Raw genomic sequence first — 13,060 nt, forward strand, 5'->3', positions numbered from 1 at the left:
TGTAATGTGGATTGCTCCATTCACCGCACTATCTGCACCATCCTCATAATCTGTTCCATTCATGCTTTTGCCTCCAGAAGACCACCAAAATAGAGGTTAACCTTTTCAATTCCTACATAAGTCTACAAAATGATACACATGGATTTGGATCTCGCATAACATTCTGCCAACAATGAATGAATTATTCGATTATCGAGAGCACATCCATATCAACTCTGTGGAAGTCCCAAAGAAGTAGTATACGACCATGATGAAACATATCAAAATTATAAACATGCTTCATACTTGAAAATCACGTATGCATAATAGGACCAAGAAAATTGCCATCCAATTTCATCTCCAATAATGTCATCACTTGAATATCTTTTTGTTTGAGGAGGTGGTGCACGCCCCCATGTTTTAGGGACTTGTGAAAGCCCCTAGTGTTCCATGCGGCTACCTTCATTTGACACGTCCCAATCGGACTGCTCGGACCCGTAGTTGTCATCCATTTTGTAGGGTCGCGGTACTTCCAATCACTTCCTTGTCCTTCCCTCTATTGTTCCTTGTCTTTCTGTGTTCGGTGCCTCTTCATGATGTACATGTTGCTGTTGGTTGCTACTCGGAAAACCTAATGGTTCCACTGTATAAAAATTTTGTACAAAGGTATGAACCTTTTCCTAGCTACCATGTGTTCTTTTAAATTAAACTTGGATCGCCTGCGGAACTTAACACGTTTGATCCAAAGTTTAATCTATTTGTTCTTTTAGGTTCCACTGTACAAAAATTTTGTACAAAAGTCTGAACCTTTTCCTAGCTACCATGTGTTCTTTTAAATTAAATTTTGGATCGCCTGCGGAACTTAACACGTTTGATCCAAAACTTAATCTATTTGTTCTTTTAGGTTTAGACTTGGATCTCCTGCGGAATTTAACACATTTGATCCAAATCACCTAAGTTATTAATTCCATTAAATATTAATTTCCATAATTGGTTCCCAGTACTGACGTTGCGAGGCACATGGCCTTCTTGGATATGGGAACAACCACCACCGACTAAACAAAACCTTTTATGGAAAGCTAATATTTAATTTTCTAAAATAACTTTAGGTCAACCAAAAGGAACAATCAAATCACAAGGAAAAGAAAAACAAAAGAACACTATATCGAAAACAAATTCGAAACACTAGAATCGTATGCCTCTTGTATTTAGTATTATTTCCAAAAATAACTAGTATGATGCGGAAAGAAAAAATTACTAGTTATACCTTTTAGAAAAACCTCTTGATCTTCTACCGTATTCCTCTTCTAACCTCGAACGTTGTGTGAGCAACGATCTTCCGAGATGAGAACCACCAAGCACCTTCTTCTTCCTTGCAAGTTTCGGCCATCAAAACTTCTTCTAGGATGAAGAGGTTCGGCCACCACCACCATGCTCCAAGGGATACTAGAAACGAGGCTTGCTTTCTCTCCTTCTTCTCCTTCCTTGATCCGGCCACAAACAAAAGCTCCACCAAGAGATAAGTTTCGGCCAACAAGAGGAGAGGAGAGTAATAGGGCCGGCCACCAAAACCAAAGAGGAGAGGAAAGAAAAGAATAGAGATCATTAATTATGAAGCCTTCTCTACCCCCTCTTTTATAATCCTTGGTCTTGGCAAATAAGGAAAATTTAATAAAAATTTCCTTAATTCTTTTTCCATTGAAAAGGAAAAATTTTTTAATTAAAAATAATTTTCTTTTTCAAATACAATGGCCGGCCACCTCAAGCCCCAAATCAAGGAAAGTTTTAATTAAAACAAGAATTAGAACTTCCTAATTTGTTTCCGAAAATTTATAAAATTTCACCAATAATTTAATCCCTTCATGATTGGTTTATAAAAATGAAATTTAATAAATTAAAATCTTTCTTTTAAACATGTGGATAAAAATAAAGTTATCTCTTAAAAATTAAAATCTTTTTTAATCTACAAATAAGGAAAGATATCAAATCTTTTCTTAATCTCTTGTAGAAACTTATAAAAGAGAATATTTAATTTTTAAATTTTCTTTTAAATCATGAACATGGTTAAAAAGGAAAGTTTTTCTTAAAATTTAAAATCCTCCTTGAATCAGCAAATAAGGAAAGCTTTCAAATTTTAAACTTTCTTTTAAACATGTAGATGATTTACAAATAAGGAAAGTTTTTACCAAAAATTAAAACCATCCTTTTAAACTACAAATAAGGAAAGAGATTAATCTCTTCTCTTAATCTTTTGTAGAAAGCTATAAAAGGAAATTTTTAATTTTTAAACTCTCTTTTAAAATCATGATATCCACATAAGAAATAATTTTAATAAAAATCTTTTTTAATATTCTAGTGGCCGGCCACCTAAGCTTGGGACCCATGCTTTGGCCGGCCACCTACATGACTCATCCCATTGGTCTTGGCCGGCCCTAGCTTGGGTTCCAAGCTAGCTTGGCCGGCCCCATTGGATGGGTAAGAAGGTGGGTATGTGGTGGGTATAAATCTTTATATACAAGAGGTTACGATAGGGACCGAGAGGAGGAATTGATTTTGGTCTCCCGATAAAATTAAGCATCCCGTGTTCGCCCCGAACACACAACTTAATTTTATCAATAATAATTCATTCCACTAGAGAACTATTATTGAACTACCACACCAATCCCAAATTACATTTTTGAGCTCCTTCTTATTATGAGTGTGTTAGTCTCCCTGTGTTTAAGATGTCGAATGTCCACTAATTAAGTGAGTTACTGACAACTCATTTAATTAATATCTTAGTCCAAGAGTAGTACCACTTAACCTTATCGTCATGTCGGACTAAGTCCACCTACAGGGTTTAACATGACAATCCTTATGAGCTCCTCTTGGGGACATTCTCAACCTAGATTACTAGGACACAGTTTCCTTCTATAATCAACAACACACACTATAAGTGATATCATTTCCCAACTTATCGGACTTATTGATTTATCGAACTAAATCTCACCCATTGATAAATTAAAGAAATAAATATCAAATATATGTGCTTGTTATTATATTAGAATTAAGAGCACACACTTCCATAATAACTGAGGTCTTTGTTCCTTTATAAAGTCAGTATAAAAGAAACGACCTCTAATGGTCCTACTCAATACACTCTAAGTGTACTAGTGTAATTATATAGTTAAGATAAACTAATACCTAATTACACTACGACCTTCCAATGGTTTGTTCCTTTCCATCTTGGTCGTGAGCTACTGTTTATAATTTATAAGGTACTGATAACATGATCTTCTGTGTGTGACACCACACACCATGTTATCTATAATATAAATTAATTGAACAACTACATTTATCATAAATGTAAACATTTGACCAATGTGATTCTTATTTCTAGATAAATGTTTATACCAAAAGCTAGGCTTTTAGTATACACTCTAACACTTAACACGTTCGATCCAAATCACCTAGGTTATTAATTCCATTAAATATTAATTTCTAAAATTGGCTTCCAGTACTGACGTGGCAAGGCACATGGCCTTCTTGGATATGGGAGCAACCACCACCGACTAGACAAAGCCTTTTAAGGAAAGCTAATATTTAATTTCCTAAAATAACTTTAGGTCAACCGAAAAGAACAATCAAATCACAAGGAAAAGAAATAAAATAAAGAACACAATATCGAAAACAAATTCGAAATACTAGAATCGCATGCCTCTTGTATTTGGTATTATTTCCAAAAATAACTAGTATGATGCGGAAAGGAAAAATACTAGTTATACCTTTTAGAAAGACCTCTAGATCTTCTACCGTATTCCTCTTCTAACCTCGGACGTTGTGTGGGCAACGATCTTCCAAGATGAGGACCACCTAGCACCTTCTTCTTCTTCCTTCAAGTTTCGGCCAAGCACCAAAATCCAAGGATGAAGAACTTTTTCCACCAACTAAGCTCCAAGGGATACAAGCTTTCTATCCTTCTTCTTCTTCTTCTCCAAGTAGTATCCGGCCACCACAAAAGCTCCAAGCAAGGAAGAGTTTCCGCCACCACAAAGAGGAAGAGAGGAAGAGATGATGGCCGGCCACAACACCAAGGAAAAGAGGGAGAGAATAATAGAGGTTGTTTCTCATGAAGGCACCCCAACCCCCTCTTTTATATTCCTTAGCTTTGGTAAATAAGGAAATTTAATTACAATAAAATTTCCTTAACTTTCCTTGACATGAATTAATTAAGAAAAATTAAACAAAATTTCTTAAAACTCCATGTCTTGGCCGGCCACATCAACAAGACCAAACAAATCAATTTCAATCAACAATTAAAATTCCTTATTTGTCTTCGGAAATTTAAAAAAATAAAATTTCCTTTTAAAATCCCTTCATGGTTGATAAAAAGACATTTCTATAATTTTAATTATTCTACATGTGAATAATTTATAAAGAAGAAAAATAAAATATCTTTCCAATCTACAAATAAGGAAAGAGATCTAATCTCTTTCTTTAATCTTTTGTAGATCCTTTTAAAAGAGATATTTTAATTTTTAATCTCTCCAATAAATTATATCTTTCACATAATAAATATTTAAAATTAAAATTCCTTTTAATTTAATGGGGGCCGGCCACCTAAGCTTGGGTTCAAGCTAGGGCCGGCCACCCATGAATCAAGGCTTGGCCGGCCCTAGCTTGATCCACAAGCTAGCTTGGCCGACCCCTTTATCATGGGTATGAAGGTGTGTATAGGTGGGTATAGTACTCTATAAATAAGAGGCTACGATAGGGACCGAGAGGAGGAATTGATTTTGGTCTCCCGATAAAATTAAGCACCCCGTGTTCGCCCCGAACACACAACTTAATTTTATCAATAATAATTCATTCCACTAGAAAACTATTATTGAACTACCGCACCAATCCCAAATTATATTTTTGGGCTCCTTCTTATTATGAGTGTGTTAGTCTCCCTGTGTTTAAGATGTCAAATGTCCACTAATTAAGTGAGTTACTGACAACTCATTTAATTAATATCTTAATCCAAGAATAGTACCACTCAACCTTATCGTCATGTTGGACTAAGTCCACCTGCAGGGTTTAACATGACAACCCTTATGAGCTCTTCTTGGGGACATTATCAACCTATATTACTAGGACACAGTTTCCTTCTATAATCAACAACACACACTATAAGTGATATCATTTCCCAACTTATCGGGCTTATTGATTTATCGAACTAAATCTCACCCATTGATAAATTAAAGAAATAAATATCAAATATATGTGTTTGTTATTATATTAGGATTAAGAGCACACACTTCCATAATAACTGAGATCTTTGTTCCTTTATAAAGTCAGTATAAAAGAAAACGACCTCTGATGGTCCTATTCAATACACTCTAAGTGTACTAGTGTAATTATATAGTTAAGATAAACTAATACCTAATTACACTATGACCTTCCAATGGTTTGTTCCTTTCCATCTTGGTCGTGAGCTACTATTTATAATTTATAAGATACTGATAACATCATCTTCTGTATGTGGCACCACATACTATGTTATCTACAATATAAATTAATTGAACAACTACAACTAAATGCAGACAATTTGACCAAATGTGATTCTTTATTCAAAATAAATGTTTACAAAAGCTTAGGCTTTCAGTATACACTCTAACAGTTGCACACCCACCTCTTCATGATCTAGGGGAGGTTCAACTGCCACAATCGTAGGACTATGGATCACCACAATTGCTAATCCATTCTGTGCCATCAGATCCTCCACATTTAATGGTTGTTGATTGGTTTACCTTGCCTGACTTCTATATCTCGATCTCGATCTCGATCTCCTTCTCCCCTAGTGACCCGCTGACTTGGACCTTGACCTTCCTGCGTGAGGCACATTTATATTTGATTGTGATGCACCACCACAATCTTCTTTCTGATTACCAAACTTCTTACAAAATATTTGGGCACCATTTCATAAATAATTTTGAGATCAATCTACACTCCAGTAGGTAATGTGATTGGTACCTCATAAACTCTATCCTTAATGATCTAAACCTCCACTAAAAGACGAGTGGTGTCAACCTTTCTGCATGTCACAAGGCACCCCAAATTGATAAAGATTGAAACTCACATAAACTAAAATAACCCGTGTAGTAAGGAGTCCCAAGTCGTATTTTTCCAAGGTTAACTAGTGAGTTGTGTGAATACTCTAGATTCGATTCAAATTAAATTCTTACATTGAATTATACCTCTAATGCATCATTGATCCAAATGATTTAATCCCTATCTCTTCAATTCATAATACAGTAACCATTACATTCAAAATCTCATCACAATTTCAAGAACCGAGCCTAACATTTTATCACCATCACAATCAAGTTCCAACCTAAACTCAATCACTACATCTTCTATTCTCAATTACAATCAACAATCAATCTCAAAAGCTCAAACACAATAATATTGAACAGAAACAACACTCAATTCAAAATTGCAGTCAACTTAAACAATCAATCTCAAACAACATAATGCTTAATAGAGATAACAATCGAAAACTCAAGTAGGCATTTAAAATTCAAGCGAGATAACAGTCACAAGATTGATTGTATTAAGCAAGGAATTTATAAACCTAAATATCGAACTAACAAGTTAGCAGTAACTAAACTATAAATCCAAAGTGAACATAGATTGCAAACTATTAAGTGTATGCAACAATATTGGGATTGTAAAAACTAAAATGAAATTGAAACTATAAAAGGAAGTATTAGATATGAAGATCTAAGCAAATTCAAGCACAATTCAAAGACAACATCAAAGACAAAATCAAAGAAAACTAAACCTAAATGGCATTCCACAACCAAACCCGAGCTCCAATTGCTCCTCTCTGTCAAAACACAAATCTGCCTCTGGGAACGTCCTTCCGGCAATCACCGGCTAACCACTGAATCCCTAACACATTCAGGAGAAGTCCAAAGCTACAGAGAACGCCCTACTTAGCTCGGATTCACCTGAAATCACCAACCGCCGAAGAACAGAGCACATCTTGCTGAATCCGGAGACGCGAGGTGCAAATGAAGATGGATGGCACTCTGAAGAACCAGGGAACGCCCTCAAATCCTCCAGTGAGCATGGCAGCAGCTCAGATCGGGGAACACCCACAAATCTTAGTCGGGATGAAGCTCGCGGACAGCAAGACAACGATCGGGGAACGCCCACAAATCGCTGCTCTGCCCCTTGATTTGCTGGTGGCCGGATCGTAGATTGCTCCCCGACGACGAGGGAGCTTGAATCTTGGCTCTGGATATGGAATGGGAGACTGCGGCGGACACGAAGAAGAAGGATGAATAGTGTGTTTGTCGCGAGAATCGCCGAGCTCAAAAATGCACTGTAGCTTCTCAAAGCCTTTATACCCTTTTCAAATCTGATCGGGCGGTCAGAGCATTTCTGGGATTGATCAATGGCTGGATGAACTCAGATCTACATCAAAAGTTTCAAACCTTCATCAATGGCTCAGATCTGCTCCTCATTAGGTCGGATGGACTAGATTCTTGTCAGATGACTTATATCTCTTCAATCTTCAATGGACTGTCCGAATCGATCCAAAGCTTGATCGCCTCATTTAGCCCTAGATTTGAGCCCAAATGTGGTCTGATCTGATCGGGTCCATGACCATTTTGATGCCTACAAAATAATAAATAAATATTAGCATCAAATACCATGAAAACAGGCTAATTTGCAATTAGGTTTAAGATCACATGCAATTTATGAAATGTAGAATAAACATGAGTTTAAGCTATGAAAAGACCATTAAAGATATACATTATGAATCAAAATAATGTAGTAAAATTATGGTTATCAATGAGCATACTCCAGCCGCTCCCTTGATCTTGTCAAGTTGTCCGTGTATAAAGGTTTCCCAACCTCCGAACAAATCATACTCAATACTTTCTGTGACCAACAATTTGGTGGTAAAGCATGGATTTGGATCCAAGATGGGACTAGTCGACCATCCTCATGGAAGAGACAATACCTTGGCATAATTTTAAGAAAAAATGGGAACTCCAAAAGCAACATAGGGCCCTCCTTGTAATACTCCATCTCAGTTCTCTTTTGTATCAAAACGATAGACCACCCACCCATTTTTGTACATGAAAAATTTGTAGTGAACCTTCCATTGATTGACTATGGCATAGACTCTATTTCTTCATGGATGTTGGCCCATGAAATAGCCTACAGGACAAAAACCGAAGGTATCTTTGATGTCATCAATATCATCAAAATCAAAAGATAGTCTCTCGCCTTTAGCTTCATATTATTCCAAAGACATGCCTGAAGTTGGCTTCTGGTTGTTCTTGAAGAAGCTTGCCCATGTCTTCTTTTGTGTTGGGTAGGATGGTTAGCAACTCGTGCAGCGTCATTGGCTTCCAATGGATTAGCTTTCTCCCTTTATTGTACTACCTCCAGCACGGTTTCTCCTTCCTTTAGTGGTGCCACTGCCTTCATATGTATCATCAACGTGAGGAGTGACACCATCATCTAGATCCACATCGTCGCACTATTCCCCACCATAGGCTTCATTAAAGTCAATTGCTGCCAATTTTACCGCATCTTGCATTTGGCCAAATTTGTATTCTTCAAATGAATCCTTGGTTTGACTCAAAGATGAATACTTGAGCCCTTTTTTCTTTTCCCCATTAGGTATAGGAGCCCACGTGGTTAAATCAAGGAGTCTTCAATTGAATGCCCACAAAATTAAGAAATGCCGAGCACCAATTCAGAATTGCTGAATGTGAACTTCCAACACAAACGTGTGTGTGGTCCCTTCCAGCCAAGTACCAATTCAAATTTGCCAACTAGCTTTCCAAAAACTGCACCACTTCAATTAATGCTAGAATCCGGTGCAATTACTGACCATTAAAGCCGATTAAATTGTTGATAAATTTCCTTTTCTACAATAGGTTGGCCGGAGATGCAGTTCGTCGAAAAATCTTCAACAGAACACGTTGCAACGGGAATTTGACCAGCCAAGAACCTTCTTTTGAGCACCAAAATAGGGAGAGAAAGGGGAAGACAAAGAAAACCAAGGAGAGGAAACCGAGAAAAACACGAAGAAGAAGGGGAGGGGAGGAACAGGTGTACTAAATAGATGAACGGTATCACCAGTGAGAAGACACCCCTATGCTGAAGAAAAACACTCCGATATAGCTAATGAGATATCTCTGGACACCCTCTGAATCCACCCAAGAATCACCGGAGAGAGACCGTCCACCATGAGCGAACAACAACCGCCAAGAGGAAAATTAAACTAGGGAAGACCCTTCCAAAGTCACCAGAGAAAAAGCCTAGGAGTCACTCACCTCACCATGTGGAAGATGTCTGAAAATCCTAGAGAGAAGTTGGAGCTTCTGACTTTAGAAAATGGACACCCATCGAGAGCTGACTGACTGACTAATACTAGTAATCACTTACATACGTTACATGTGTAATACATATAAATTAGTGTCCCAGACCCATAAATTGGACTTGGTATAGGTGTATAAGACACATGTAGTAATACAACACAAGGGCGACGCTCGAAAACTCCGACAGTAAGTTACTATAATGGATTCTACCTGGTAAAAAAAATTAATTTTTTATATTAGATATTAAACTGATAAGAACAGAAACTACACTTAATCTTAGCCAAAATACCAAGAAATGTATGCATTCTAACGTCGCTGGGGTCAATGTATTTATAAAAGCTTCTCCGCTCGCGGTGTTATAAATTCTAAGATGTGAGACTAAAGAGAACCATGACAATGTATATTTTTTATTAAAAAATAACCAGAAAAATTATTGATAAGTCTTAAAATTATTTTTATAATTGTGAAAAGAAAAAAGGACATTAACATAATTTAATTTTAGATTTCATCAAAATTAATTATTAAAAAGTCCAGATTCTTAATTAAATAGTAAAATATTTAAAATCATATCGCTCCATAATAATGGTATAGTAGCAGAGTTCTTTCTTAGTTTCCTAAGCATCTAAAGATCTTTGATGAATTAATGAATACATTTTTCTTAATGGATAATTGAGATAAGAACGTTGGACTGATGAACCGTCTGGTGTGAGCGCTTCTCGATTTATCTTAGCGATTGGTGAAAAAATTTTATGGGGTCAAATCGGTCATCCCAGAATTAGTTGGATCTTATTTAGAGTTGTCTTGGGCTTCGATCTAATTCATTTTTTATTGCTTATGTACAAATTTTACTTATTTTAGTAATTATTTTATATTGATTTATATATTATTTATGATTGAATAAATGTTGTTTCCTGATAAATTTGGTATCACATGTTATAATTTCTTGTAACCATAGTCATTTTTACTCATTACTTTTAATGATTTGACATTATTATATGTTAGGATGGAGCAAGATCAAAGAGTTTGAGGATGTGGGATAAATAAATACTTCTGGATAAATGAACCATGGTCCATTTAGATATACGGAGTAAGAAGTCGTGGTAATGCAATCTCTAATTCATCCATAATATTATTTGAGAAATCCAAAAACCAACAAGGGGCATTATTAGAAACTCTCAATCAACTATATCAAACACCTTCTGAAAGTCCACCTTAAGCATATACTTCGGTGAGATTCTTTTCCTTGCATATTTTCATAGTAACTCCTGGGTGAGATTAACATTATTCCTAAAATAGTCTACCCTTGAACAAAAGCCACTTGGGCGGGGTCCAATAAATATCCCAACATCAATGATAGACGTCTGGCCAATGCTTTAGCAATCATCTTTTAGAACACGTTACAACAAGAGAAGAGTCTATAATTCGCAACTTCAGGAGCATAATCCATTTTTGGCACTAGGGAGATTAAAGAATAATTCCACTATTTAACCAATCACCCTTCTTGAAAGAACTCTTGGGCAATAGTAATAAAATCTAGACCAATACTATCCCAAGTAAAGATAAAGAACTTCGCCCCAAAACCATTTGAGCTCGACACCTTATCATGCCCTATGTCGTGTAGTGCTCCTTTGAGTTCCTCCACCCCCACTGGCTGGATCAAGTCTCTAACTTAGATACCCATTAGCCTCCATCAGTGAAGTCATTGTTGTCCATAGGGGTACATGCCACCGTTTGTCTAAATAAATCATGAAAATAGTCCACAAACTCATCCGCCACTTCACCCATGCTTGTTGTTTAGTCTTCATTACATTTAGTGAGCATAATGATGACATTCCTCTTGTTATTCCTCTTCATCACTTCATAGAAAAATTTGGTACACTTATTCACACTCCTCGGATAGACATGCTTAGCCCTTTGTTGATAGAATTACTTCTGTGCCTTCGCTAAAAGCGTTGTCTTCTTCCTTATTTCTTTATAATATGAAGGGATGACTCATCCTGCTAGAATACCATGTTGCAATTCTTCTAACTCAAATTTTGTCCTTCTTGCTTTTTCAGAAATGTGACCAAATTGCTCTTTGTTCAACTCTCTCAACCTATCCTTCAAACACCATAATTATCTTCATTAGCATAAATTGAGCATTAGCATTCCCCATAACTGGTGCCACCCAGGACTCCTCCACCACTTTCTTAAAGTCCTTATGCAATGACCACATATTAAGAAACTTGAACGACCGATTGAGTGTATGATCCTTTGGTAGAGTATGCACTATACCACATGAGTGATCTAATAAACTTCTGGGCGCCGTGAACTCCACACAAGTATTAAAATCTATCATCAACCAAAAATAATTCACCATAGCTCTATCCAATTTATAGGACACCGTACCGTTGGACCCACTAACTTTAAACACCGTACCGTATTCCACAATCGTATACTTGGGTAAAAATTTGAAGATCCCTCATTTCATAGTTAGTGTTTGGTGACCCTATGTCTGTCCTGAGTTGATATAATAGAATTGAAATCCCCCATAATTATCCACGGTTCAGAGATAATCCCACCAAGCTCCGTAAGTGCCCCCCATAATGACCTTTGAGCAATAATGGAATTAAGCCTATAAACAAACGTCATCCGACACCAAACACTAGGGATGACAATGGGTAGGATTTGAGTAGGATTTCATATCCTCCGTACCCATCCCCATTTATTATATCTATACCCATACCCATCCTCATACGGATATTTAACTTTCATACCCATCCCCATACCCGTCGGAGTTTCGGGTATCCATATCCTACCCATCATCCTATTATTCCCTACCATTCTTATTTAAAAATAATATTTTAATGTAATTGCCAACTCTTCCTCGTCTCACGCTCCTTCGATTGGGTGAACATTTCTCGTGGAAAAGAAGATGAGATGCGTGTTGATAACAGGATAAAGAGACAAACTAAGTTTTTTTTCTAAGACGAAAAATGGGCTAAAGTTTTTTCTTTCCCAATAAAAAATGAGGCTTATAAATAAATAAATAAATATATCGGGTATCGGGTAGGGTATGGGTAGGATTTTACCACATCCGTCTCCATACCCATACCCGAAATACCCATACTCGAATACCCATTTATTATAATCGGGTATAAAAATTCCCTCCATATCCTCCTCCATTTGGGTCGGATGTCGGATTATCCATCGGATTCGAGTGAAATTGTCATCCCTACCGAACACGACAATAGATGAATTGTTTAGTTGTCATGATAACCTCTATATCAACCCTCTATAAATTCTAAAGGAGCAATATACGACCATGGTTAGACATATTAAAATGATGAACATGCCCCATACCTGAAACCAATCGTTACATAGTTGTGCAAGAGAATTCCCCACTAGCTTCGTCTCCAATAATGTCATCACCTGAATATCCTTTTGCTCGAGGAGGTGTTGCACCCTCCATGTTTTAGGGACTTATGAAAGTCCTAATGTTCCACGTGGCTACCTTCATTTGACACATCCTAGTTGGGTTGTTCAAACCCATAATTGTCTATGACTTTGTAAGGTTGTAGGACCTCCATTCATTTTTATGTCCACCTCTCCATTACTCACATATTCGGTGAAAGAAGAAGAAGAAATAGAGTCTAAGGTTACTGATATGGCTAAAGAAGATGACGTTGAAGACTTGGATGATGCTGATGATGATGTCTAAGCACCTGAGC

General features: G+C 36.8%; 1 pseudogene; it reads right to left on the reverse strand.

Moving 5' to 3' along the window:
- Positions 1-9,475: 9,475 nt before the first annotated feature.
- LOC122028385 lies at positions 9,476-9,651 on the reverse strand (annotated as a pseudogene).
- Between the last annotated feature and the right edge of the window lie 3,409 nt (positions 9,652-13,060).

Source organism: Zingiber officinale, chromosome 10A (assembly GCF_018446385.1).
Source record: "Zingiber officinale cultivar Zhangliang chromosome 10A, Zo_v1.1, whole genome shotgun sequence".
NCBI classification, from domain to species: domain Eukaryota; kingdom Viridiplantae; phylum Streptophyta; class Magnoliopsida; order Zingiberales; family Zingiberaceae; genus Zingiber; species Zingiber officinale.